The 22116-nt window shown below is 36.7% G+C and overlaps 1 long non-coding RNA gene and 2 pseudogenes across 6 annotated transcripts; 1 reads left to right on the top strand and 2 right to left on the bottom strand.

The window, feature by feature from the left end:
* Positions 1-5281: 5281 nt before the first annotated feature.
* Positions 5282-8354, top strand: LOC148693777 (uncharacterized). Of its 5 annotated transcripts, none has more exons than XR_015951924.1 (7): positions 5282-5666; positions 5766-5930; positions 6274-6311; positions 6431-6507; positions 7012-7402; positions 7476-7712; positions 7801-8354. It is a non-coding gene; the product is annotated as an uncharacterized LOC148693777 (long non-coding RNA). The 5 variants fall into 5 exon arrangements; XR_015951922.1 differs by having other exon boundaries at positions 5283-5666; positions 5775-5930; XR_015951921.1 differs by having other exon boundaries at positions 5285-5666; positions 5785-5930.
* Positions 8355-11017: 2663 nt separating this feature from the next.
* LOC137747905 (inosine-5'-monophosphate dehydrogenase 2-like) lies at positions 11018-14658 on the bottom strand (annotated as a pseudogene). The gene is made up of 4 exons (XR_015951919.1): positions 13516-14658; positions 12840-13059; positions 11799-12053; positions 11018-11344 (listed from the first exon to the last, which is right to left on the bottom strand). The product of XR_015951919.1 is annotated as an inosine-5'-monophosphate dehydrogenase 2-like (transcript).
* Positions 14659-17440: 2782 nt separating this feature from the next.
* LOC137729867 (uncharacterized) lies at positions 17441-20737 on the bottom strand (annotated as a pseudogene).
* Positions 20738-22116: the final 1379 nt, after the last annotated feature.

The raw sequence follows: 22116 nt of genomic DNA, 5'->3' as shown, positions 1-22116 counted from the left end.
CTCAACTTTCTAATTTGTTAAACTTTTGTATTTCTTTGATTTTTTTTTTTTTTTTTTTTTTTTTGTTTTGCTAGCAATTTTGGAATTAGTTTTTTGTATAACCTTTGTTTGTTTTTTTTTTTTTTTTTTTTTGGAGTAGTTTTGATGTTGAATCTGATTTGGATTAATTAATAATATTATTTTAACTGTTAAATTTAAATTTAAGCCGTTAGATTTTTTTTTATTATCATTAAAAATTATTAAATTAGATTTAGCGGTTGGATTTAAAAAGAATGTAGCTGGACGAGCATCACTGGATCATAATCCAAGAGATGTGACATCTAATGAATGACAATGGCTCCCGCAACTCAGCCGTAGAAGCTGGGCTTCCTGTGAGTCCGCCCGCACTTAATCTTTCTATTCAGTTTCTTCTGACCAGCGGGGTTGTCACTCCCCCTTTACGTGCTGCTGCAACTTCTTGTCCCCCTCGTCCCACTTGCATTTCTTATCCATTGGTTGTGAATGCAAGATCCAAATACGCACCCAAACTCAAATTCCTAATTTGACCAGCGCGGTCGCCACTCCCCCTTCAAGTACGACAAATGAATTAAAAGATGAAGATCCTTAGGATCTCCATAAAAAGGATCCCCATCCCTAAAAAAGCGAGTTTAAAACGACTTTCCCTCCACGTAATAATGCTTTAAAAGTTAATGCTAATTGCAGGTCCCGCTGTTATTTTTAATTAAAAATAAATAATATTTCATTTATAATATTATTCTCTCTCTGTACCCTTCCTTCTCTCTTCTTTGAAGAACCAAACGTATGTAAAGTTCTAATTTGAATGGTTCTATCTAGGGCTGGCCATTTAAAAATAAAATCGAGTGAACTGTCCAAACCGCACGGCGGCTTGGTTTGGATTGGTTTTCACTTTTTTTTTTGTTTTTTTTTTTTTAAATTTTTTATGGTTAAACAGAATCATACCGACCTTAATCAATTTGGCAATTTTTTCTCAAAATTCTTAGGATGTGGTTAACCGAACCGATCCAGATATATTTAATTTTATTTTTTTGATCATAATTAATACGTGTAGTGATATAAATGGTTAGTTATTTACGAGTTAGTATTGCATGCTAGGTTGAGGTTTTTGCATGCCCATTAAGTCCTCCATAAATGACCCACTCAAATTTATGTCCAAATGACCTGCACATAATTTCAAGATAATAAATCAAAATCAAATGTTGATGAAATTATGCAAAACGAAATTTCTTCTTGTTATTATGTATGAGGTTTTCAAAGTCCTCCAAAGTGATCACTATGTCAATGTCTGCTATATCATGTAATTAAGCATGGAAGAAAATAGAAGTATGATTGGACCAGAAAATAGGAGCCGGTTAATGTCATACTTTGAATCTTCCAAACCCCAACTCATTGGAATTCAAGTAAAGAAAATGATATAATTTTCGTCCCCCTTTATTTATTTTATAACACTCCGCTTGAATGCTGGATACTTGAAAAAAAAAAATTCTTCCTACTTACAAAGTTCAAAGATTAATATCATGTACTAATTTCGAGTCGTCATCTTTCTCTTATAGAGTATACACTTACAAGCTTGGTGAATTAATTTCTCTCTTATATAGTATACACTCACAAGCTTGGTGGATTAATTATTAAGAGGTGATTTTCGCATTCACTTTTTCTCTTCCATACTCCTCCATTTTTTAGTCTTTTATATATTTAATAAATCAATCTCCTTCTTGTGACATCAAATATTTAGCGGCTGTCTTTGCTTCTCTCTTTTCTTTTTGGTCATGTAAAGGTACAAATCCATATTATAAAAAGAGAACAAAAAAAATGTGGTAAACGATTGAAACTGCATTATTTCATAATCTAGACTACCTATTAACAAAATTTTCTTTGTCAACTAAAAAAGAGTGAAAAAAACAATTTGGTTCTTTATTTACAATTCAATACAAATATCACAAATAAAATCATGAGCTGAAATATAAATTTGCAAAGAAAAAATTTGTTGTTTTTCTTCCCTTACTCATATGTGACCATAGTTTTACTCTTCCACTTTTCTCTCCCATTTCCTACTTTTTACCCTTTTTATTTTATTTTTCATTCAATTAAAACTATTTAATTCCATTTTTTTTTAAACACAGATAGTATGCGACTTTTATCATGAATATATATATTGGAACCAACACCAGATATCTAAATACATTTTATCTGGCCAATTTTTATTAATACTAATTTGACATGGAACCAATTATTGCATGTTACTTTTAGTTAAGGAAATAGGTAAAGATATTAATATGCAAATTTGTGGAAATATCGATATATATATTGAGAACGATATTGATATCGGTTGTTTTCGATGGAAATGATGAAAATTTGAAACAAAGCTTTAAGGAATGTCAAACATTGGTTTAAAGGAAATATAAGAGTTTCTTTGATATTTAACCATTATGCGAGAAATATCGATAAAATCTGTCGATTATAGCTGAAATTCAAGAGTTTCTCCGATATATTCACTCTCATTTCCATATCTTTCTCTAATTTTACGGATATTTTCATAAAAATATGAATCGTATTGAAGAAATTCAAACTTTGATTCAAGGTTCTTGCATGCCCATTAAGTCATCCATAGACACCCCCACTCAAATTTATGTCCAAAGTCCAAACGACTTGCACTTGCAGCACATAATTTCAAACATAACTGTTAAAGTCACGTATTGATGAATTTATGGAAATTTCTTCTTGTTATTATGGTCGAAGTTTTCAATGTCGAAATGTCCAATATGGAACTAAGCATGGAAGAAAATAAAACTAAAGTTTGCAGATTGGACCGGAAAATAGAAGCATGTCAATACCATACTTTGAATCTTCCAAACCCCCGACTAACTCATTACTAATGCACGCTCCTCACATTATTTGTGAGGATGTGAGGAATGTCCTACTCAAGAAAGTTTTGTGTATGTATGGGTATTCAAGCAATATTCTGCATGTCATAATACGAGAAGAGAAAATAATATATTTTTTATGTCCCTTCACTTATTTTATAACATGTAAAGTACTTGCTTGAATATCGGATACTCGAAAAAATTTCTCATTACTTTGAAAGTTCAAAGATTAATATTATGTATTAATTCTGAGTTGTGCCTCTCTCATGTATAGATAATACACTTGCAAGCAAGGTAGATCAATTATTTAGGTGTGATTTCTGCATTAACTTTTTATCACCCATATGCTCCTCTTTTCTATATTTAATAAATCAAAGATTAATAAAGAGAAAACAACAGTGGAAAAACAATCCTTGTTGTAATTAGGGGTGGTTGAAACTGATAGCGAATAGAAATGGTCGGTCCCAAAACCGAACCAAAATTGTTTGTGAAAGAGGTTGGAAAAGCAAAACCGAACTAATATTTTGATTTCGGTAATGGGCCTTCAGACCAAATGTTTTGGGCTTTTGATTTTAAGCCCAAAAAAACCCAATTTGAACTCAATTTTGTCAAAAAAAAATTTCAGCTGTAAATTATAGGGTAAATTACACTTTCATACATCAAGTTTGGAGTCTCTTTCAATTCCTTACAACATTTTCAAAACATTTCACTTTCATACCTTAAGTACTATTTTATTTCAAAATAATACATTTGTTACATTTTCCATCCATTGATCCGTTAAGTGCTGACGTGGACACCACGTGGCTGCGAAATATGTGCAAAAAAAAAAAACAATTTTTTAATTTTTTTAAAAACTCTAAATCTTCTAAATATATTAATTTAAGAAAAAAAAAAAAAAACAAAAAACAAAAGCCCCCAGAAACCTATCATTTCCCTTTCCCCGCAACCCCCCACCCTACCCTTTATCGTGCGCACCCCTCACCTGGTGCTCCAAAACCGGCAATTCCGCCTCCGTCGCGAACGCCTGCACGCTATGGACAGATATGGCAGTCACCATTGCCATGGCATTCTTGCTCTCATCCAGAGCCTGCACCATATGCACCACCCCGGGGTGCCTCAACCTTACTAGCCTCGTCGCATCAGCTCGAATGATCTCCAAAAACCCATCTTTCGTCGCCTTGGTTAATCTAGCGCACATGCGCACCTCTGACAGAGCAACGCAAACGGTGGGGTCAGGCGTGACTTCTTTTATGGGATATGGGTGTGAGTTCTTCTGGGTCTCGGGCGTCGGGATTTAGGTGTGAGTTTTTTTGGATACTTGTCAATGTGCTGTAGAAAATCCCAAATGATGAACATAGCGTGGCTCTGCACGCAAGCCCAGTACAAATCCACATACAACCTCCCGTCAACAATCACCACGTGATACGCCGCGTATTGCTTGGTGGTCTGTAAATGGGCGACGGAAATCCAGGTTCGGGCCCAAGGCTCTAGATCGTGGTGGATCTAACAGAAGAACTCGGGGCATTTTGGGGCTTTCGAGTGGGACGACGGAGGACGAGGTCATTTAGGGACTTCGTTGTTTTTATAGCAGCAGGCTATGTGAAGGTTTTTGGCAAGAAGAAGTGCCACGGCGTTGGCTCGATGTTGTGGCCGGCCAATATCTTGATTTTGGTCTGAGTTCTTCTGGGCGTCGGGTGTGAGTTCTTCTGTGGGATCCGATGCCCTGCACGTCTCGGCTTGCTAGGATTTCGGGTTGAATGTGGCGGCGGAGTTGGGGTTAGGTTTTATGGATATTTCGATTTGGAGGTTAGGGGCGGAGGGTGCGACAGTTGTTGCAGGAATAGGGTTTTTTGAGGGTTTTAGGGATTTGGGGGCGCAAGGTTTGAAGAGAGGGAAGTCGACAGCATGGATCGGTTGGGGGAGGTGAACAGAGTGGAGGAGAGCAGTGGGGGGTTGCGGGGAAGGGATGGGTTTCTGCGTTTTTGTTTTTGTTTTTTTTTAATAAACTATTCTTTAATTTATTATTGTTTAATGTATAAAAAATATTTTTTTTGCCACATGGCACAAATTTGGCAGCCATGTGGCATAGCAGCCACATCAGCTCTTAACGGACCAATGGATAGAAAATTTAACAGATGTATTATATTGAAATAAAATAGTACTTGAGGTATGAAAGTGAAATGTTTTAAAAATATTGTAAGGAATTGAAATTGACCTCAAACCTGAGGTAGTAAAGTGTAATTTACCCTAAATTACTACTTTAGTCTAAAGAAAGCATTGGAATTGGCACTGTAGAAATGAATAGTGTTTGGGTCTGAATTTCATTTTTTTTACGAGCATGCCATTCTTTTAAAAAATGGGCTTTGTGGGTTTGGGCTCCGGATGGGGTTTTATTTGCTTGGTTGGAATTGTATTGGGTGGATGGGAATGGGGTTTGGGCGCACGATCAACCACAGAGAGGAGTCACATACGGATTAGCGAGAGATGAGAGCTGACAGAATGGAGAGAGAGTGAGGGCCGCCAATTTTGACTCGGGGAGACTGACATATTGGAGGGAGATGGGTGCTAGGGCTTTCGACTCAGTGACAGAGAGATTTATCTAGGTCCTCTGCCATGACTTATGGGGTTTCCTTTGATTTTAGAGAGAGAGAGAGAGAAAGAGAGAATAAGGGGGAAGGCATGGTTGTGTGCAGTTTGTGGGGTTGGCCGATCAGGAAAGGGTGACTGAGGGAGGTCTGGGTGACTTTGAGGGACTGACAGATTGGAGAGAGATGGGAGCTAGAGGTATGGATGAGTTTATTGTTTTTAATTCATTGTTTACTGTTTGATTTACCATCTGCTTTCTTCAAATTGTCATAGATATTTTTTTTTCCTTCTTTAAAGTTGTCATAGATATTTTTAGGTGGTTTAGTTCATCGGCAGTCTCGTTTTCCCTGGTAGAAAGGTCCGGTCTTGCTGTATCCTCCGACTCACTCCACTCTGTCTCTGTCTTTGTGATTCTGGGTTCTGTTCTACCATTTTTTTCTTCTCAAAGAAACCTAATTGCAGGTTCCATTTCCATTTCCAAGCTTTTGTTATGCTTTGTGCTGCTGTATTTTCTATTTTTAATGAGGCTTGATTGAAATATACATCAGTTTGATTGAAATATGCGTCAACTTGAATGATTATGCTGCTGTGTTTCGAAGAATAGCAACTTTAATAGGTCTTAAGTCTCTAATTCATTGAACTATATTTCATGTTGAACATATAGATTTTCATTCTGTCGCTGGAGTTAACTTTCCTTTTAAGTGAAGTATTTAATTTTTTTCTGTTTCGTCAGCAGATAATTTGTTCGTATTTTTCATTGCAACCTTTTATGTGTACAAATATGCATGTGATTTTTTTTTTCCAGGAAAATAATTGCAGAAAGGGAACGTACTTGCCACCAAGGTGCGTTTCGTTTGGGTTTCTAATGTCTATAAAATTAGATTTAATAATTGCAAGCGAATTTTCCCTAGAAACAATCAGATTATTGGATCTAAGTTGCTAATTGTTTTAATTTTGTATAGGCTACAATAAAATCTGCACCCACAGCTAGAGGAGTCAAGAACCCTAACCATTACCACCCTGGAACCGTCGCTCTTTGGTGAGTTTTCAACACAATATAGTTCAAATCCTCTGAATCGTGATCTTGAATTTTACCATGTTGCATTTCGTTATTTGAACTCTGTTCTTTCATTTATAAATCCGTTTGATTGAAAATTAGTCCATTCAGACCGTCTTCCACCCAAACAACCACTATATAGTTTGAAGAATGCATTTAATCTTTCTGGCAACGCCATTTATTTATCTCTCAGCAGCCTACAAGGGGATTTGATTGCATCATATTGGTTTGGTCACTCATCTCTTTGTCCTTTTTTCTATAAAATTTTGTGCGATGTGGATGTGGGTTATTCTCAATGTTTAGATGGTAATTATTTGACAACTTCTGCAAAATTCTATGTATGATATAATAAAGCTTTTTCGAACTGAATGTAAGCAAAAGTTTTGCAAATTAGAAGTGATAAAAATCTCTGTTTCGTATAGCTACACTACTGCATAGCAGTATTTGATCAAACTATAATACGTTTTTTTTACAACGGTGATGCAGAAGGGTTAGCGTTGGAGTTGGAAATAAGTAGGACTTTGTATGGATTATTCTCTCCCTTCCCTGCATTAGAAGGTAAGTATTATTCCAAAATGTTCGGTATAAGTGAAGTTCAGATTGTTGAACCGTAGCTTTTTAATTTGACAAGTTCAAAAATTTCGTTTTCGTTTTCGTTTTGCTTTGTGCTCTCTCGCTGTCGAACGATGTTCTCTTTTTGTGAGAATCGTCATCCCAAAACGTTGTTGTCTTTTTGTGAGAGAGTTGTATAAAAAATTTCCAAATATTTGTCTCTCTCTGAGTCTGGGATTTGGGTCTCTTTGGAGGGCTTCTTCGCGTCTGTGAAGCGGAGGAGCAGCAGTTTGAGATTGTTGAGTTGAGTCCTGCGATAAAACAGGTTCATTTTCTTTCCCACCGATTTTTACATTTGGTTCATAATCCAGTGGTACTGAGATTTGTCTATGTTTCAGTGGTGCCAAAAACCAAGGGGCTTGCACCTGCAATTTCATTTTCGGACAGCACATTGAAACACTTCAATAAGATGAGATCTGAACGCGGTGAAGACTTATGCTTGAGATTGTTGTGTTGAGTCCCGTTGATTTTGAAATTTCTTTGTTATTCTCTTGCAGATCGTTTTTTGCATTTTTTTTTTCCAGAAAGAATCAAGGTCGGCCTTAACATTGCATATGAAACTCATAACATCCAAGGTATGTATGTCTCTTAGATTTGAGATCCTTTCTTTTGCTTCAGTATTTTTTTGTTTTTGACACTGCAATTCGTGGATAAATGATTCAGGTGAGTATGTTAATCCAAGCTAATGCGTACATCATCGAAAAAAACCAATACAAACTTACGTAAAAATGGCTTGAAGATGGAGTTCATTAGTGCCTGGAACATTGAAGGTGAATTACAAAGTCGAAAAGGAATGACCACAAACTCAAAATGCCTATTATTTGTGTGAAAAACCATTTTTCGGAATGTTCGGTTTATACATAAGGATCGAAGATGTCCGAGTAGCTGTCCAAAAGGGATGCGAGGGTTAGTAGAATAGGGTGGAACGCCTTAGTAATGGAACACTAGCATTCAAGATAGATGGAACGCCTTAGTTATTGACCTAGAATTGGCCATGTCAAGGGTTTTATCCCGTCATTTTATGAGTTTTCCATGCTCCACTTTATAATTTGTTAAATTTTTATATTTCTTTCAAATTTATTTTTTGCTAGCAATTTAGGAATTAATTTTTGTATAATCTTTTTCTTTTTTATATGAACATTTTGATGTAAAAAATTGTTTATAATTTTGAGTTTTTTTATGAATAGGTGAAAAATGAACTGGTATTTATAGAGTTTTGGAGAGGTGTTGGATCTAATTTGGATTAATTAGTAATATGATTTTGACTGCTGGATTTAAATTCGAGCCGTTAGATCTTTTTTATTACCTTTAAAATTGATTAAATTGAATTGAGTCATTGGATTAAAAAAAGATGCAGCTAGGTGCGCATCATTGGATCATAATCCAGGAGGTGTGACAATCAATGAATGACAACGGCTAACGCATCTCAGCCGTAGAAACTGGGCTTGCTATGAGCCCACCCGCACCGAATCTTTCTATTCTGTTTCTTCTGAGCAGCGGACCTACCACACCCCCTTCATGCGCTGTTACAACTTGTTGTCCCCCTCAGCCCACTTGCATTTCTTATCCATTCGGCGTGGATGCAAGATCCAAATATACACACAAACCCAAATTCCTATTTTTCCCACCTCATAAATACATCCTATGGAAATAATTTGGACCAAAAACTTAGGTTTTATCCATAAACGTCCCACTCAAATTTATGTCCAAACGACTTGCACTTGCACCACATAATTTTGTGATGGACAGTATTTGGTTGTTAATTGGATTATTACTTAAATGTTTTTTTACAAATGATATTATCTATACTAAGGAGGTGGGAAGTGGACTAATACTAAAGGGGTGAGAAGTGGACTAAGTTTCACAAGGAACTAGCAATAATGTGATTCAAATTTGTTTTTGGCGAGAATCAAATCTAAAACCTTTCACTTACCAGTGAATCAGAATATCACGGCGATTTTTACTTAAGTGTTGATTAACGTGCTTATTTTCTATTAGTGACATCATTTGATTTGCAAATTGGGTTTTAAAATTTGGTCTTTCTAGCATTATCATTATTTAAGTATAGGATATTTAAGCAATACTCTGCATGCCATAATACAAGTGAGGCAAATGATATATTTTTTTGTGTCCTTATTTTATAACACATGGAGTACCGCTTAAATATCTGATCCTCGAAAAGACTTCTCCTAACTAAGAAAGTTCAAAGATTAACATCAAGTGCTAATTCTAAGTTGCGCATTTGTCACTTATAGAGAATACACTTGCAAGCGTGGTAGACTAATGATTAAGAGGTGATTTCCTCATTAACTTTTATCTTCCACGTACTCCTTTTTTTATAGTCTTTTATATATTTAATAAATCAAATCAACAAAGAGAAAACAGCAGTGCAAATATACACTTGTATTTAGGGGTGGTTTGGTTTAGGATAGCGAACATAAATGGTCTATTCAAAAACTGAACTAAAATTGTTCAGAAAAAGAGGGCAAAAAACCAAAACCAAACCAATATTTCGGTTTTCTCGAAATTCGGTAATATCGAAATAGTTTCGGCTTTTCGGTTCGGACTCGAGAATGGGCCTTCAGGTCAATTTTTTTGGGCTTCTAATTTCAAGACCAACAAAACCCAATTTTGCCCAAACTTTTTCAACCCCAAATGTTAAGCTATGGGCCTATGCTCATGTGCTCTATTACTCTACATTTCCTGAGCAAAAGTCATTGTGATTATTAGAATTACATCAATTTAATGAAAATTTTTGTATCTTACTACGATCACATCAATTCAAAAATTTCTATAGAAAGGAAACAAATTGCTGCAATTGCATTAGTACACCATTACAGTACAGACCTCAACAATCCCTAATCTCAATAATCCCCTCAACCATTACACTAAAGGTCTGATCTCAACAATCTTCTAATCTCAAATCAAAATTCGAAACCCAAAAAGGAACTCTAATCCCCATTTCAAAATCCCAAATCGAAATCCTAATTTAAATACGACGAATTAAAGGGAAAATTTCTTACATTGAGCGAGACTTGATCGAGAGAGAGAGAGAGTCGAAGACGAGTCGAGAGAGAGACAAGTGGTGTTGTGGGTGTGATGTGTTGGAGTTGAGATCGACCGAGAGAAAGAGAGAGAGTCGGCGGAGGTGAAACACAAAGAGAGGTCGAGAGACAGGGTGTGTGGGGCCAGAGTTGAGATCAGGTGGTTTGGGCTCAAGTGGGCTGAGTCGAGAGAGACAAAAATTGGGTTACTGGGGTAAGGAAGAAGAGAAGACGAACTAAAGAGGAGAGTCTAGAGAGAAAAAAAACCAAGAGACAAAGAGAGGATTTTCAAAAGGGAGAGATAGTTGTGGAGGTCATTGTGATGTGGCGTGGGTGGCCGGAGTTAGGGGAGGAGGAGAGCTCGGGGAGCCGAGGTTCAAAGTTGGGAGGAAGAGTCGAGAGAGAGTGATCTGAGTGCGATGTGGTCGAGAGAAAAAGGTTGGTTTTGAGTGACCGGTTGAGATAAATCCGATGACTATAAAAAATTAATATTACAAATTAAAACAATATATATAGGTTCGGTCTGGTCTTATTGAACTAATCCATATTTCAAGCCAAATCTCTTACCGAATTTTTCGATTTCAGTTCAGCTTCAGTACCAAATTTTTGGTATTGTCCATTCGGTTCAGTTCGGTTTCGATAGGTTTGGTATTTTATTCCAACCCTGGTTGTAACATCAAAAGATTCAGCGGCTATCTTTCCTTCTCTCTCCCTTTTCTTTTTGGTCATGTGCCTACAAACTTATATTAAAAAAAAAAAAAAAAAAAAAAAAAAAAAAAAAAAAACCAAAACTATGTGGTAAACAATTGAAACCGCATTATTTAATAATAATTCCCAATGAAAACTAGTAACAAACACAACCCCAGGCAGATGGAAGCTCTCATAGCAACCAACAAAATGCCAGAGAACCGTTTGAGACCAAAACTTTCGCTGCTCAGAAAGACCCAGTAGCAGTTTGACAGGCTCGCCCTTGTTACTCATGCTAAAATCTAAACTGGCGATATCAGATGCAATACGGAACACGGAAGAGTTCGCAATTCCCCAAGACAGCAGTCACCAGCAGGAATGAGAAAAGCTGAAAAGATATAACCATCAAAACGATTTCTTCTCGTAAGAAACCAGACCATGAACGTCACCTTCTACTGTGCTGCTCCTGTTCTTACCTGCATAGTAAAATACATTGTCAACTGATTGAGAAACCATATTAGTTCTTGATACGACCATCATTACATCTCAGATTCCTTGAGCAATAACAAGGTAATCTTGGAGTGCGCTTTTACTTGAGGTAATATGGGGATGGAAAACTATCTAACAAGTAAGCGGGGTTTGTTACAGGTTTCTTTTCTGTAAGTAAGTAAGTGTCTGAATATGAGTGACACAGAATGGCAACACTCTAGATTAATAGGTTGCTTCCCCACTCCTTTCGGTAGTTTAACCTAAGATTGTTGAACAAGAATACAACATGGTATGGAACAGACTACGAAAGAGTAAGAAGTAAGTTATTGAAAGAAACATTGGCCACAATATCAATTCTCATTTAAAGCATAAAAACTAAAATGACATCCTTAATAACGATGTTATGAGTATACAACGACGTCTGCAAAATGGTCTACTTACCTGTAGCCTTAAAACGCTTGATTTTAAGAGGTCATGAGCGGACTGCAATGAAGAAGCCCCAAGATCTTGGAAACCTTGTTTCAAAGCTTCCATTGTGTATGGTATGAACTTCAAAGCAGAACCTTTGTCTGCAACCGCCCCAACTACCCCCGTGCAATTTTCAGCTTAGCTATCACCCAAGTACCTCTGATCACTCCCATATGTCATTGCTTCAAGAGATCCCATGCCTCAATATTTTTTGACTCGGCAACCATTCTAATAAAAAACATGAAATCACTTATATCAAACAGTTTCTTTAATAGAGGTTAAGCAAACAGAAATCTAATTAACAATGACAAAGAAATAACAAACAGCATGTTGCTTATAAATGACAAGTATACTGAAAATCTTGTACAATTTATATAGACAACTTTTGCTTTTAGTTCAGAAATAAAGCAAGATACATCATTTGGGTCGTAGGTTAGATTAGCAAAGACCCTCTGTTCAAATTGGTTAATAAGCTAATTACCATAAGAAAATAGAAAAAGGGAAAGACACAGAAATGAAATCCTATGTCCAAAACAGTTCCGCATAAGTTAGCTTTGCCATGCATCCATGAAAAACCCGATCACAATTTCAGGGAACTGGACCCTTATTTAGCCTAATCCTAACCCATTTTGCCACTTACTCTCACCACTTGGGTTAACCCCTTACTGTATGTGGGCTTCAAACATACCAATGGCACTCCTAATGATGTATAAGCATTAAATTTTGATGGCAAACCATGACACATCAATGACTGATCTGTCGAATGGTATTGATGCAATCCAGAAAGGATGAGAAATAACTCAGGATGTATAACAAACTTAGAAACACATATCTTATTGGTAAGTTTCTTTACCAATCACATCTGCAATTCAGTATTCATAAATCTGCCTAATAAACTCCTAAAACCGCTCAAAAAGTTGTCAAAGAACTAGAAAAGACATATGTAGTAAACACTCATACAAACGAGAAGAAATGTTCAAGTAGATTTAATATCTGATGGTATGAGCAGTATACCTGTTCCAGCAATAAAAACATGAGTAAGTCCCAGACATATCTGATACACAAAAACCCCGGGAGCCTCAGTGCTTCCAGCTAAGAAGCTTCCCATCATGACAGTAGAAGCCCCAAGGACCAAAGCCTTGACAATGTGTCCAGAATTGGAAATTCCACCGTCAGCAATCACAGGCACACCACTTTGTGAAGGAAGAGACGCAACCTTGTAAACAGCAGTTGCCTGAAACATATCACCAAAACCAAGACAACTTTGGTCATAAAATGGTATAGCATTCAGCAACCTGTAGAACAAAACGTCAAACAAAGTCTTCAAAAAGCTCCAAAATGTGATTATATACTTTTCATGCCACAAACTACACTGTTTTAGTCCATCAAAGGGTTGTCACTGCCAGAAGCTAAAGTCGAACCTTTGTTTTCTACATTCGGACTAATAACTAAATAGTAAAACACCCATCAAAACAATGATTGTTAGGCACAATGTCATTGATTAACAAATCCTTAATCAAATATTTTTCATCCACAAAGAATTCAAGAAATTAAACCGAGCACTACAAATACCATAACTTTCAACACCTCCAGGTTCTACAAATCCTTAAATTAGCCGCCAACAATGAGAACACAAACTAAAGCATCAATCACAAAAGCAACAACTAACAAAAAGAAGGCATCTTTATACCTGCCCGCGACCGACAGCGAAACCTCTTGAGTGGTACAAATTAAGCCAGACCCCATTCCAACCCTCAACCCGTCAACACCAGCCTGAATCAAATTCTGCGCCTGACTCACCGTCACCACATTCCCGCCAACTACATCCAAACTCTAGTACATTTTCTTCACATACTTTATCATCTCAATCTGATAAATGGAGTTCCCCTGAGAGCTATCCAACACCACTACATCCAACCCTGCCTTCACCAACTCCTCCAATCTCTACTTATCCGACTCCCTTGTGCCGATCGCCGCCCCGACCCGCCACTTCCCGTCCAGGCCCACCGTCTCAACCCCCAACTTGGGGTACCCTTTGATCCTCTCCACCTCCTCCTTCGCCACCACATCCACAACTTCATTGTCCCTCACAGTCGCAACCACATCTAGCTTTTTCTCCTCCATGTACTCCCCAATCGCCCCCCAAATCGTAACTCCACGGCACCGTGAAGTCCGTACAGTTCACCATGTAATCGGAAATCTTCACCTCCTTGTCCCCCAATTTCACCCAATCCTTGACCGCCACGTACCCCAAAAGCTTCGAATTGGGGCTGCCACTCCCAGTAACCAGGACATAGGGATTCGAAGCGTCGAAAACGTCGTCAGATTGGATTCGATCGCTTGGGGATTTGAAGACGGGGTTCGGAAGAAGCGGGACCCGGCGGGACTTGACGGACCGGACCATGTGGGCTTGCTCGGACGACGTCAAGTTGGAGTGGATGATGCCTACGCCGCCGAGTGCGGCCATCGAAATGGCCATGTGGGACTCAGTGACAGTATCCATCGGGGACGAGACGCAGGGAATCGAGAGAGGGACGCGGCGGCTGAGGTTGGAGGCTAGATGGACGGAGTCGGCGGGTAAGTCGATGTAGTGAGGGAGGAAGATGACGTCATCGTATGTGTAGGAGTAGCCCTGGTTGAAGAGCCGATCGGAAGAGAAGCCGTCTTCGAAGATTGAGGCCGACATTACGGTGGCTGTAGTGGGCGCTGAGGGTGGGGGCGCCGCCTAGAGAGAGAAAAATGGTTGGGAGGGAGGCGGTGGGTTCAGGGTTTTTGCGTGAGTTGTTTTGCTTGCTTCGGAGTTTGGGAAGGAAGGTGGACTTCTGCCAGTGAGCGAGCCGGGTAATGAGGAGGGAAACGTCCAAATTTATTGGCTGGGTGTGGGCGGCTGCATGAGACCTAGCCCTACTGCTTCTTTCTTTTACTCTCTTTTATCCTCTTTGTTTTCTGGTTTTTATCAGTTTTCATCTTTTCTTATACATTTTTCCATTTCTTTAGTATTATTTTTTTATATCCTAATTCTGAATTTATAATTAGTTTCAAACATTTATAAATAATACAAATTTTTTATTATTTTTTTGTCCACTTGCCTAAAATTTTGCCTCCATATCAATAAGGAGTACGTTCTGTAGCTGTGATGTTAGCATTTAATAGATAAATTAACAGAAAAGTTGACATAGGTCGTAATAAATTCGTAAATTAAGATATGATATTATTGTTCGATCAATAGCTAAGGTAATTTATCTAATTTTTTATTCTAATTGGTTAAGGAGTGAGTCCTGCTCCTGTCATGTCATTATTTAAGAGTCAAGTTAATAGAAAATTTAACAGATGGCTAACGTTGCAATTCATAAGTTAAGGTATGATATTGCAATTCATTATTTAAGAGTCAAGATTTTGACCACCGTCCATATACTTGCAACCGAAACATTGTTAAAAACGAAAGCAACAATGTAAAAATCCAAATTTTACATTTGTGTATGTAGAAATTTTTTGGGTCTGACAAATTTAAGTTTGTGGTTTTGGTTATAGCTTTTGTGTAAACGGAGCTTCCACTGGGCTCTTAGTTCTGGGTGAGCTATGTTTTCATAATCCTTTTGAGGTTTTGGAATTTTGAGATTTTCTTCGTGGGTTTTGTTTATTGGCTTGCTTTGTTATGAATTTTGTGTTTTCTTAATCTTGAACTGATAATATGATATGTCTTTCAATTTTTGGCTATGGATTTATGTTGTGATATTTTTCTTGATTAATCGGGTAATGATTTGCATATGATTATTTATAGAATATTCATAATTATTTCACAAGATTTATGCTTGTACTTGCCTTCTTTTCTTTTTCTTTTTTTTTTGGAGTCTTTCGAAAAACAGTGCATCTGCTTTTGCCTTAGAAGTTTTAAGATTTATATTCCACTTTGTGATTTGAAAATTGGAAAACATATATGAATTATTCTTTGTGCTTTGGCCATGAAGGGTATTAGCAGTTTGTTCCCCATTTGAGAAAGTCATTGAAAAAATGATTATTTTTATTTGTTGGTTGATTTGTGTGTGGACTATGTATTAATTTTTTTGGGGATTTTGTGTACAGAGTGCTGTGTGGAAACAACAATGCAAGGGCGGGATTTGATTGGTCACACTCGAACAGGGGTTTGTTTCTTGAATCGCATTCATTAGTTTGGTAGGGGTTTTCAGTAAGATTTTCTAATTTCTCCTTTTCTCTCTTTGGTTTTTGAAATATCTGTGATTTATGTTTGATTATAAAAGAAAAATTAATAAAACTAAGAGATGCGGCAATTGGAAATGTGGCTGCAAGTGATAAGTCAGAGTCTTGGTTTTAATCACTGTACTACTATTGTAGTGCGTGCAAGCGTAAGCAAAATTCAAATTGTAATACAGGATCTTAGGGCTGTGCAAAATGGTATACCAAAATACGCACGAGTCGGAATTGTGAAACCAAGTCAACTCTCACTTAGAAGTGTAAGTACTAGGAGGTCATCCTCGAGCAACCTGGAACAGCCTTCGGTTGAATCAGTCTTTAATTGTCTGCCACATAATTGATTTTCTATAATAACAGATCTTATTTCTTTGATTTTGCATGAAATGGACAATAGCCATAATTCATAGTCTCAGCGGTGTGGAAAACATATGTTAAACCAATGGATAGTATTTTTACCTGATTATCTATTTGTGTGTCTAACGTATTTTTTTGGAAATATGTTTATTGCTTTTCTGGTTTACAAAGGGATTACAATGCAATGTCGAAAAGAACTTTTGAGTATTTAGTTTACTGGAAATGTAATGGAATGTGTGTTTATATTTCTATGAGTTTGATAGTTATTGCGTCTATGATTTTTATAGTTATTACATCCATGAGTTTGATAGTTATGACATCTTATTAGCTATGTTCCTTAGAAGCTTTGATCAGAGCGTTGCTGTGAAAATTGTGAATAATCTAGGTTGGGAATTTTTTGGCATGGGTTGAGAGGTAGCTTTTATGTTATGATTTTTTGTATTCTTCAAATAAAAATCTTGAAACAGTGTATCCTACTGATTTTTCAAGCAAACTTGACTTTAATGGTTTGCCTACGCAGAATTTGGTTTTAAAAATAGGAATGCTAATTATGCTACTAATTAGTCTTTAGGTTTATGTAACGAATGAGATTTTAAAAATAGGAATGCTAATTATGCTACTATTTAGTCTTTAGGTTTATGTCACGAATGAGATTAGTTGTTGCTCAATTATTTAGTAGGATTATTGATAGAAAACCAGATTCCTTTCCACAAAAAAAAAAAAAAAAACCACGAAGTAACTGTATCCTTACATTTTTATACAATATAAATCTGTTCATGTCAAAATTCATTGCAGGTATCTTAATAATTAATTTTTTTTCCCTTGCCTAGGCTGTTTTCTTGGCAATGAGAAATTTTTGGTGTTCTAGACAACAACTTTTGTCATCTTTTATTAATGTAAATGTAGATTGTATCGAACAAATATTTTTTATGTAAAAATAACTTTTTCAATAATAATTTTTTTTATATCTTTCAACATAATCTTTCATACAATGTTTAATCCTGCAGCAACGTGCGTGCACCAATTTATAGTAAATACTAAATAGGATATTTTGGTCTAACCATTTAAGCAGTAATATATGTTGGACTCGCTGTTCAGCGAATCCAGCTAGCACTCCTCTCTTATTCTCAATTTACCTGCAAATATAATAGATTACATATATGATATATTTAAACAAGAAGATCTGACTTCCGTGCCAACTCAAACAATGTCAAACGCAATTTAAATCTTAATGAGTTGTTCAAGCGTGATGTTTGGTCTTCTAGTGGAAGTTGCAGTTTGAAATGATAAGGATTGAGAAACCATGTGCATTGTTGGCCTCGACTGCGGTCGCGAGTGCCTGCATGCAATTGCTACCCTTGCAATGGTTGTCAGTTCATCTTCAACTTCAGATGTAGGAGGTGAAAGCCGTTGGTCCAATACATCCTTCAGCAATTTGTTTTCACAATCGGATGGAGACGAAATGGACGAAATTAAATTGCCTAGTCGCTTTCCCATGATGACCTCCAGTGCCAGGACTCCGAAGCTATAAACGTCACATTTCTCAGTTACCTTCCTTGTGTAAGCCAATTCTGGATAAAAATTAAGGGAAATCAAGCCATTAGCATATGTTTAACTTTATATCACCAGATTCAATATTATATATTTTAACTGTTTTACTTTACCTGGTGCTATATATCTGTATGTGCCTGCAAGGCAGCTCCAATTCGATGAGTCTGGATTCAAAAGCTTAGTAGTGCCGAAGTCTGAAACACAAGGCTCGTAGTCGTAATCTGGCTGCTTGATATGTCTCTGTGTACAATTGGTGGTACACAATCATGATGCAGGTAAGATAGTGCGTGAGATACACATTTTACAATTGTCACCCTCCTACTCCAATCCAATTCTTTTGCCTCGTCTTCTTTGCTCAAAATTGAAGCCAGACTACCCTTTTCTAGATATTCATAGACCAAAAAGGAGTGCTATGAATTTGAGCAAAAGCCACAAAATTTCACAATGTTTCGATGTCGTATATTGATTAGTGCACTTATTTCATTGTGGAACTCCTGCGATGTCTCCACGCCGTCAAGTTTTTGATGGAGTTTCTTCACTGCAACCATGCTGCCTGATGGTAGCTTTGCCTTGTAGACACTTCCAGATCCTCCCTTCCCAATGCAAAATATGGAGTCAAAAGCATTGGTTGCTCTTATGATCTCCCAATACATTTTTTTCCCATCAAAAAGAGAGATTGAAAAAACTTCATCATGGATATCTCTCTTTTTTGTTTCCCGCTCTTTCTTTCTTCTTGATTTGATGAAGAAAATTGCAAGGAAAGCAAGTAAAACTGCTCCCAAGAAAGGGAAAACGATTGCAAACACGAGTTTTTTGTTGTTTTTTCTTTTTGAGACGTGCTTATTGCAGGATTCTAGACCTTCAACATTTCCACACTATCCTTTGTTCCCTTCAAAGCTGTGAGCATCTTGAAATGCTTGGTTGTTAGGGATGGGACCTTGCAAGTGATTGTAGGATACGTCTATGTACAACAAGCCTTGCATTCCATCAAACGTTGCTAGAATGAGACCGGAAAAATTATTGTGGGAAAGATTCAGCTGCTCCAAGCTCTGCATATTGATAATTTCTAATGGTATCTTGCCGTCAAGTGAGTTGTGACTCAAATCTAACTGTGACAGGTGAAATAACTTGCCCAACTGAGATGGAATTTCTTGATTGAATTTTTTGTTGCTCAAATCCAAGTAGTTTAAATGGACCAATTCGCTAAAAATGCTTGGAATTGAGCCATTCAACTTGTTGGTGGACAAGTCAAGATATTCGAGTTGAGTGAATGCTCCAAATTCTGAGGGTACAGAACCAAAAAGTTGATTGCCATTCAACTTTAGATTCACCATAGAAGTCAATCTCCCCAAATCCTTGGGAACCACCCTAACTAGATGATTCGAAGAAAAATCGAGTTCTTGAATTTTAGTTGCATTGACAATCTCAGATGGTATGCTCCCAGTAAGGTTGTTGCCCGCAATCCGTAGAGTTGTTAAATTTGGACACTGTCCCCAAATGCCTGAGATTTCGCCAGATAAGTTGTTGTAGCTTAGGTCTACAAACTGAAGATTCGGATAGACACCAAAGTCTTCAGATATATTATTGCTTGTAAATTGGTTCCGTTGGAGATTGATTCTAACTAAGCTCTTGCAACCTTTCAAGCTTTTCGGGATTGGACCTGTAAATTCGTTCTCTTGTGCAGTTAACCTTTGTAGGAGTCCACCTCTACAAATATCTCGAGGCAAATAACCAGAAAATCGGTTAGTAGCCAAGACAAGTATGGTCAATTTCATTAGATTCTCCATCTCTTGGGTGATTGATCTAGATAGCTGGTTGCGACGGAGATATAGGTTTTCTAGGCTGCTCAAGTTGCTGAATGAAGAGGGAACGGTTCCGTTGAGCCGATTGTTGGTCAGGTCTAGACTCACAAGAAATTTCAAGTTTCCAACTTCAGGAATAGTGCCGGAAAGATTATTACCGTAGAGAGAGAGAGAAACAAGGTTTGTCAAATTGCTCAAAGAAGTTGGGATCGAACCAGAAAGGGTATTGTTGTGCAAGGACATCCGGGTTAGATTTTTCAAGTTTCCGAAACTCCGAGGGATTGGGCCTGATAAATAGTTGTCATACATGTAAAGCACCCAATTTCGAAAGGTTTCCTATTTCGGGAGGAATAGAACCCGAAAGTTGGTTTCCAAAGAGAAACAAAGAAGTCAATTGGCTCAAATTACCCACAGAAGCTGGAATTGAACCCTCTAAATTGTTTAAGTCTAGAGCTAGCTCATAGAGAAATCTAAATTGTTTAAGCCGGTGAAGGACTTGAAGGTTTGTTAAAAGACCGATTTTAGGTGGGATTTTTCCAGACATTTGATTGTAGGATACATCAAAATAGATGAGTTTGGTGAGGGAACTGATCTCAGGTGGGATTTGATCAAAAAGTTTATTGTAGCTGAGGTCAACATATGCAAGATTAGGCAAGGATATGAATGGAAATTCAAGTAGAGTACCTTGTATACCAGAATTGATGAGGTCTAATCTGTTGACACTTCTAGCTGAGTTGCATGAAACACCAGTCCAAGTGTTGCATGGGGCTTCATTTGCATTCATCCACGAGGTCAAGTTGTTTTGGGTTTGGCTTTGAAACCTAGCTTTCCATTTGAGAAGTGCTTTTGCTTCAGTGGAATTGGCAGAAGCAAAAGCAATTTTTTGTGCTGAATTTAGCTGAAGAGACAAGATGAGGCAAGCTAGAAAGCATACTTTGTCACAATAAGCTGAAAATTTCATCATGGTTTTTGTGTATATCTTTTTTTAAGCAACTTAGGCCTTAACTTATAGTGAGATGCATTATTACTCTGCATATCCTCTATTTGTTTTTGTTATCTTCGACTTTTGATCCAAATGCCATATTAAAATAGAAATTGGATTTTTTACACTTTCATGGTCTTTGTATTTTGTTACACTTGTATGGTCTTTGTCCGTGAAGATTTTGAATTTTTTTACACTTATATGGTCTTTGTGTGTGAAGACTTTGAATATTGTTACACTTTTATGGTCTTTGTCTCATAAGTCTAAATTTTGTTACACTGTGTTGAAGTCTTTGTCTCTTTAAAATAGAAATCGGAAAGTTTGCAGTGTGAACTTATATTCATATTCCTAATAAAGGCTTTGTGAGTAGTGTTGGAACTAAATTTGTGCACCACCACAATAGTGGAGGCACAAACTCAAGCTATTTGCAAAATTGAGAATAATCGTGAGCAAACCTAAGATTGGATTGGAGGGGTGTGTGCTGGCAAAAAGCTCTTTGACGATCAAGTCGGCAAGCAGTTTTAGACTCAAGCTTTCTTTGCTTCCCTCTTTTCTTTTTGGTCATGTAAAGGTATAAATCTATTTAAAAAAAAAAAACAAAAAAAAAAGAGAATAAAAAAAAATAGAAATATGTGGTAAACAATTGAAACTGCATTATTTTATAATCTAGACTACTTATTAACAAAAAATTTTTTGTCAACTAAAAAATAGTGAAAAGAATAATTTGGTTCTTTATTTACAATTCAATAAAAATATCACAAATAAAATCCTGAGCAGAAATATAAATGGGAGAAAAAAATTGTTGGTTTTTCTTTCCTTATCCAAATGTTACCATAGTTTTACTCTTTTACTTTCTCTCTCGCACTGCCAACTTTTTACCCTTTTTATTTTATTTTTCATTCAATTAAAACTATTTAATTTTTTTTTAAAACACAGATAGTATGTGACTTTTATCACGAAAGGAACTATGTGACTTTTATCACAAAAGAACTTACACCACATATCTAAACCCATTTTATCTAGCCAATTTTTATTATAGAAAAATAGATTTTAATTCTTAAATAAGATGAAATTTAGAAAAATGTCTTATACAAGATTAAAATTTGATTTTAGTCCCTAGACTTTATTTAATGCCACCATATGTATTCAATGTCTCTTTTTTTATTTATAATTTTATGAATTTAAATTTTATGAAATTATTATAAAGTTTAATTCTCATTATGATAAGCATCTTATATAAGAAAATACTTTTGTAGAAATTTTTCGGTACACTTATGTGACATCCCACATCGCCTAGGGAGTGATCCTTATATGTATATTCCCATCTCTACCTAGCACGAGGTTTTTTGGGAGCTCACTGGCTTCGGGTTCCGTAGGAACTCCGAAGTTA

The sequence above is a fragment of the Pyrus communis genome, chromosome 10, assembly GCF_041283825.1.
Source record: "Pyrus communis isolate YQ-2024b chromosome 10, ASM4128382v1, whole genome shotgun sequence".
Lineage (NCBI taxonomy): Eukaryota > Viridiplantae > Streptophyta > Magnoliopsida > Rosales > Rosaceae > Pyrus > Pyrus communis.
The sequence above is the reverse complement of the archived record's forward strand: the minus strand, read 5'-3'. Positions and strand labels throughout refer to the sequence as shown.